Source organism: Callospermophilus lateralis, chromosome 6, assembly GCF_048772815.1.
Source record: "Callospermophilus lateralis isolate mCalLat2 chromosome 6, mCalLat2.hap1, whole genome shotgun sequence".
NCBI classification, from domain to species: Eukaryota; Metazoa; Chordata; class Mammalia; order Rodentia; family Sciuridae; genus Callospermophilus; species Callospermophilus lateralis.
Genome location: NC_135310.1, coordinates 131,651,081 through 131,658,830, shown reverse-complemented (window position 1 = coordinate 131,658,830; position 7,750 = coordinate 131,651,081).

Here is a 7,750-nt window from a genome sequence, read left to right as displayed (position 1 = left end):
CATAAAAGCAAGGCTAAGGAGGCTTGCAGATAGCTAGTCAGGGACAGAAAAAAATGTGTAACTTTTCTCCCCATTGACCCTTTACAACCTGCTGGAGTGAGTCCCCGAGAGTTAAAATCTAATGCTGTATGGCAAATGGATGTCACTCACTAGGCAACTTTTGGAAATTTAAAATATATTCATGTAGTCACTGATATCTGTTCAGGCTATGTAATGACCACAGCCTCCACAGGAGAAACCACAAAAAAGGTCATCTCCCATCTACTTAAATGTTTTGGAAATATGGATGTTCCCATGTCTATTAAAACTGACAATGGGCCAGACTATAATAGCAAGACATTTCAAGCAGTTTGCAATGATTGGGATATATAGCACTTAACTGGGATCCCCTACAACCCTTGGACTCAAGGCATCATAGAAAGAACACACAAGGAATTAAAGACCGTGCTACAAAATAGAGGGGGGAAACTATGCCAAGTCCCCTAACTATGCCTTGAACAAAACCTTATTTGCTTTAAATTTTCTTTCAATTTCAAAATTTTCTATAAAAATAGCAGTCCATAAGCATTGGGCCCCTCAACAGAGCCCTCCCACCAACCTATGGTCTCATGGAAGGATCCCAAAACAAATGCATGAGATCGTCAGGGGCCCCTCCTAACCTTGGGAGGAGGGTTTACATATGTTAACAGGAGCCTCACCCCATCAGGGTTACTGCCAGAAAGTCAAGTCCTGGACACCCAGAACCACCAACCAAGAAGATGAAGAAACTAACTGTGGAGGAGAAACCTCATGAGCAAAGAACTCAACAGTGCAAATTGACCTCAAGTAAAGTAACCTGGGGTCATCTTGTTGACCTAGCCACCACATTGGTTCTTTTGCCTGGTGACAATCCTATCCCTGGGCTTATGATGATGGTCCTAGTGTTTGCAGTGCTCACTGCTAACAGTGAAGCCTCTCTTCAGGTATACTGGGCTTTGGTCACTAGACCACTGTTTCTGGCTATTGCTAGTTGAGAAGAGGCTTTACCTAAGGTCTTTTCCAATAATTCCAACCTTATTGATCCTGCATTATCTATCCAGGAGGCAATGGTACCCTGGAATACCAGCATTTCCATACCTACTCTGCCCATTTGTTTCACCATAGTTGATGATGAGACCTACAATCAGGACAGTCCTCTCTGTTTTGCTCTTGTCAATAAAACTATTGTAGATAACTATAATAAGTTATATGTTGGGCTATCTCTCACTATTCTGAGTTATAGTTAATGCTAGCTATAGCCATAGAGTCCCACATGGCAAATGCAAGAAACCCTGCTGCCAACATGCCCAACAATGCTTTTTGGAAAGCCCCCCAGATAATAATAGCATCCCATGGAATCAATGTGTCACTGTCATACCTTATCTTCTTGATAAGAGGAATTTCTCTGGGGAAGAACAACATCTATGGGCCTGGGTGGGTGCAGTTCCCTGGAATGTAATGTGCCCTCAAACCACATGGGCTACTGCAGTAACTGCTACACAGGACAAGCCGTTTATGCAAGAAATCAGTATGGCACGATGGATATCATGCCAATATTGCTATCTGTTAGACCCATCAAATGGGCAGGAGCAGGCTAGATGAATGGGCCAATATTAAGTCTAGATCTTGACCATGGATTTGACTTTGTGCCAAATTATACCCATACCCACTATGCACAAGCTTGTGTTACACCACCTTTGCCATGCTAATAATCAATGATACTGATAGTATAAGTGTCACTCATACAGAGATCCCCTGTACAGTCAATACATCCTGCTGGCTCACAAATTGTCTAACCCTTGCTATGAAAGCTAAATATATAGTTATCCTCAGAGTGCCCCCAGCAATCTGACTTCCAGTGAACCTGTCCAGAGAGTGGAGGAGTCCATGGGATGTGGAGATGAAGAATCTTCTGAATGAGATCCTCCACTGGAAAAGGTGTGCAATAATCCCATCACTGGATTATTGCCCTGGTAGCCACCATTGCTGCCACAGTCACTGTGGATGCTTCACTCACTCAGAGTATCCAAACTGCTCAGACTGTAAACAATTTTTCTACTGCCATGGCAGAAGCCTTTGCTGTTCAAAATGACTTAAATAAACTGTCCCAAGCCACAAATTTAGTCATTAAACAAGAACTAGGCCTCCACCAGGAACAACTAGAAAATCTGTTTATGTTACCAGGGCTCACTTGTGACCCTGAATTTCATAGTATTTGTGTTACCCAATATGCTGTTCTTCTCCAGTTTTTCTCAGTATATTAAGGGCATTTGGGATGCTAACTATGTTATGACTATTCATAACCTTACGAAGGCAATGGTCAAAATCAACAAGACTAAGGTGTCTATCCTTCTTCCAGGGATTGACTGAACATTGGAAAAACCTGATAGCCAAATTAACTAATCCTTATAATGCTATACCCTGGCCCTACTGTTTATAATAGTGATAATATTTTCTTGTGTTGTGAGATGCTTGTGTAGCCATGTGAAGGCCACCAAACAGAAAACAGCAATGCTGGCTGAAGTCCTTGCAGCACAGTCAGAGGGGGGAGATGTGGGGACAAGTGCATGGAGTACTGAATACATAGCATAGTGTGTCTGAGTGGCAAACCTCTCCCCTGTGCTAGGCATGTGAGTGGTAAACCACTTAAGCCAAAGCACAACCCTCGCCCTGGGTGTGAGGCTGCGTGTTGCAGTCTTGGGCTTGCTCCACAGCTGCCTCCGTGATTGGTCGCTGCAAGGAAACTTAGCAGAAATTGCATTGGTGGCTGCCTGTCATCTGCTTAGCTACTGCCTGAATTAATTTTATTTTCTTGCATATGGATTTTCAGTTTTCCCAGAACCATTTTTTGAAGAGGCTATCTTTTCTCCAATGAATGTTTTTGGCGCCTTTGTCTAATATAATTGTAATTTTGTGGATTAGTCTCTATGTCCTCTATTCTCTACCATTGGTCTGCCAGTCTGTTTTGGTGCCAATGCCATGCTGTTTTTGTTACTATTGCTCTGTAGTATAACTTAAGGTCTGGTATAGTGATGCCACGTGCTTCACTCTTCCTGTTAAGAATTCTTCAGCTATTCTGGAAAAATAAGAGTATTTTTCCAGAACAATTTCATAATTTTTCTATTTCTATGAGGAATTCCATTGGGATTTTGATCATAATTGCATTAAATCAGTATAGTGCTTTTGGTAGTATGGCCATTTTTATAATATTAATTTTGCCTATCCAAGATCAAGGTAGATCTTTCCATCTTCTATGGTCTTCTTTGATTTCTTTCTTTAGGGTTCTGTAGTTTTAACTGTATAGATCTTTCACCTCTTTCATTAAGTTGATTCCCAAGTATTTTTTTTTGAGGCTATTGTAAATGGGATAGTTTCCCTCATTTCCCTCTCAGAGGATTTGTCACTGATATACAGAAATGCCTTTGATTAATGGGTGTTGATTTTATATCTTGCTACTTTGCTGAACTTATTTACTAGTTCTAGAAGTTTTGGTGGAGCTTTTTGGGTCTTCTATGTATAGAATCATATCATCAACAAACAGTGCTAATTTAAGTTCTTCTTTTCCTATATGTATCCCTCTAATTTCTCTTCTCTAATTGCTCTGGCCAATGTTTCAAGAACTATACTAAAAAGAAGTGGTGAAAGAAGGCAGCCTGTATTGTTCCAGTTTTTAGAGGGAATGCCTTCAATTTTTCTCTGTTTAGAATGATGTTGGGCTGAGGCTTGGAGTATATCTAGCCTTCACAATGTTGAGGTATGTTCCTGTTATCCCTAGTTTTTCTAGAGTTTTGAACATGAAGCAGTGCTGTATTTAGTCAAATGCTTTTTCTGCACCTATTGAGATGATCATATGATTCTTATCTTTGAGTCTATTAATGTGATGAATTAAATTTATTGACTTCTGTATGATGAACCAAACTTGCATCCCTGGTATGAATCCCACTTGATCATGGTGCATGATCTTTTTGATATGTTTTCATATTCAATTTGCCAGAATTTTATTGAGAATTTTTGCATCTATATTCATTAGAGATATTGGTCTGAAGGTTTCTTTCTTTGATGTGTTTTTGCTTAGTTTTGGAATCAGAGACAGAAAGTAATTTAGAGTATACAAGTATGTGGGAAGACAGTAGAGTACATAAAACAAACACAATTATGTATTTAGAAAAATACAGGTTGTTAAAATTGTAAAATTTGGAGGGGGAAAGAAAAATGAAAAAAGAAAATTTGCAAGATTCCTTTTCTCAAACCTTCACCAACATTTCTTATATTTTGTCTTTTTGATAATAGCCATTATAACAAGTGTGAGGGGATATCTGATGTAAGTTTTAATTTCCATTTCCTTGATTGTTAGTGATTCATGCATTTTTTTCATATGTCCCTTGGCCTTTGTAAGTGTTGCCTTGAGAAATGTCTCTTAGGATTCTTTGCTAATTTTAATAGAGGTATTACCTTTTTTATTAGGTTTTTTGATTTTCTTACATTTCTGGATATTAAATCTTTATCAGATGGATAGTTGCAAATGTTTTTTTCCCCATTTTGTTTGATTCATTTTCTGTGCAAAAATCTTTTCATTAAATGCAATTCCATTTATCAATTATTTGCACTTGTTGTGTGTGGTTTTGGCTTCATATCCAAAAGTCATTGTTCAAATAATTTCTTCTAGGAATTTGCAATTTGAAAAAAAAATAAATGAATCTACTGAGAGTAGAATGATAGGAATTCCCCATGGTGCAATTAATTCTACTATTTATTAAAGCTACTGGCATAAAAGTAAAAGTAAAATTTCAAAAATAAAATTTAATTCTGTACATCAATGACAAATCCTCTGAGAGGGAAATGAGGAAAACTACCCCATCTACAATAGCCTCAAAAAATAGTTGGGAATCAACTTAATGAAAGAGGTGAAATATCTATACAATTGAAACTACTGAACCCTAAAGAAAGAAATCAAAGAAGACCTTAGAAGATGGAAAGATCTACCTTGTTCTTGGATAGGCAGAATTAGTATTATAAAAATGACCATACTACCAAAAGCACTATACTGATTTAATGCAATTATGATTAAAATTCCAATGGCATTCCTCATAGAAATAGAAAAAGCAATATGAAAATCTTCTGGAAAAATAAGAGACCCAGAATAGCTAAAGCAATCCTTAGGAAGAAGAGTGAAGCAGGTGGCATCACTATACCAGACCTTAAACTATACTACAGAGCAATAGTAACAAGAACAGCATGGTATTGGCACCAAAACAGACTGGCAGACCAATGGTACAGAATAGAGGACATAGAGACTAACCCACAAAATTACAATTATCTTATATTAGACAAAGACACCAAAATAATACAATGGTTGAAAGACAGCCTCTTCAAAAAATGGTGCTGGGAAAACTGGAAATGCATATGCAACAAAATGAAATTACATCCCTATTTCTCACCATGCACAAACTCAACTCACAATGGATCAAAAACCTAGGAATGAATCCAGACACTCTGTATCTAAAAGAAGAAAAAGTAGGCACTAATCTTCAAATGTGGGATTAGGCCCCAACTTCCTTAACATGACTCCAATAGTGCAAGAATTAAAACCAAGAATCAATAAATGGGATGGAATCAAACTAAAAAGTTTCTTATCAGCAAAAGAAACAATATGTTAAGTGAACAGAGAGCCTACATCCTGGGTGCAAATTTTTACCCCTCACACATCAGATAGAGCAATAATCTCTAGGGTATACAAAGAATTCAAAAAGCTAAGCACCAAAAATCAAATAACCCAATCAAAAAATGGGCCAAGGACCTTAACAGACACTTCTCAGAAGAGGATTTACAATCAATAAACAAATATATAAAAAGATATTCATCATTTCTAGCAATTAGAGAAATGCAAATCAAAAGTACTCTAAAATTTCATCTCACTCATGTCAGAATTGCAGCTATTATGAAGACAAACAACAATAAGTGTTGGCAAGTATGTGGGAAAAAAGGTACACTTACACATTGCTGGTGGGACTGCAAATTGGTGCAGTCAATATGGAAAGCAGTATGGATATTCCTTGGAAATCAGGGAATGGCACCACCAGTTGACTCAGCTATCCCTCTCCTCAGTCTCTACCTAAAGGACTTAAAAACAGCATACTACAGGGACACAGCCACATCAATGTTTATAGTAGAACAATTCACAATAGCTAAACAGTGGAGCCAATCTAGATGCTTTTCAGTGGATGAATGGATAAAAATATGTGGCAGATATACACAATGGAATATTGCTCAGCAATAAAAGAGAATAAAATCCTGACATTTTTAGTTAAATGGATGGCGTTGGAGAAGATAATGCTAAGTGAAGTTAGCCAATTCCAAAAAAACAAATGCTGAATGTTTTCTCTGACATATGGAGACTGATTCATAGCTGGGTAGGGAGGGGGAGCATTGGAGGAATAAGAGGAACTCTAAATAGGGCAGAGGGATGAGAGGGGAAGGGAGGAGGCAGGGGTTAGCAAGAATGGTGGAATGTGATAGACATCATTGTCCAAAGTACATGTATGAAAACACAAATTGGTATGAACATACTTGATATATAACCAGAAATATAAAAAATTGTGCTCTATTTGTGTAATAAGTATTGTTATGCATTCCACTGTCATTTATTTTAAAAAATCAATAAAAAATAAAAAGGTTGTACTTTTCAATCCCCAACCCTTTGGAGTATCACAAAATTACACATTACATTTTAAATGTAATTAAAATGACAATTAATCTATGATGTAAATGCCCTTTGACTAAATAGTCCATAAAAATGAAACAGTATATCCTTGATTTGGTGTGTGTTTCACTCTTCAAACTCTCCAATGAGATTTCTACACCTAACAAATTATTTTGTATCCACCCTCAAACCCTATGAGAAAGGAAATATTAGTGTCCATATTTTAGGAAATTGGTAGCCTTTCATTGTTATCATATGCTATTAACTGGGAATATTCTTAAGTAAAAAGGCATTCAATACCTTAAATGAGACAGTGAGATAGTGAGGTGATAGGTTCAGTTTCAAGATTTCAAACAAAGCATGGGTGCTCTAGATACATATCTTGGATATGTTAACCCTATACTTCATTTAAAGTTGACATTTTGCAGGATGTTATATGTGCTTAAAGAATTTAAAATTATATCTTTGCTTATATTCTTATTTATGATAAAAAATCTGTCATAGATTGAATATGAATTAAGCATGATCAGAATTGATTGGATTTGAAATGGCATAGAACAAAAATTGTAATCTAACCACATTACAAAATAATTGCAGTGTAAGACACTTGCCTGTTTTTATAACATTACTTACATTCACATTTTTGTACTTTTCAACCCTCAACTGCCATTTAGATTTTTTAAATATATGTTTTTTAGTTGTAGATGGACACAATACCTTTATTTATTTATTTATTTTATATAGTGCTGAAGATCAAACCCAGTGCCTCATACATGTGAGGTAAGCTCTGCCACTGAGCCACAATCCCAGCCTTGCCATTAAGATTTTAACAAAAAATGTTAAATTTGATCCTCTATATTTTCTATCATAATTAATTTTGTATAACTCTAGCTTAATAATCCATTTTGTTTTCTGTTATTCACTTTAAATGTAGCTCAGGCTGTGAATGGTCCATTTCTCTGAATATTTCCCTAATCGTGCCAGAGAAAGTGTGACCATTCATTTTTTTTTTACTCTGAGTTATGTCTCAGC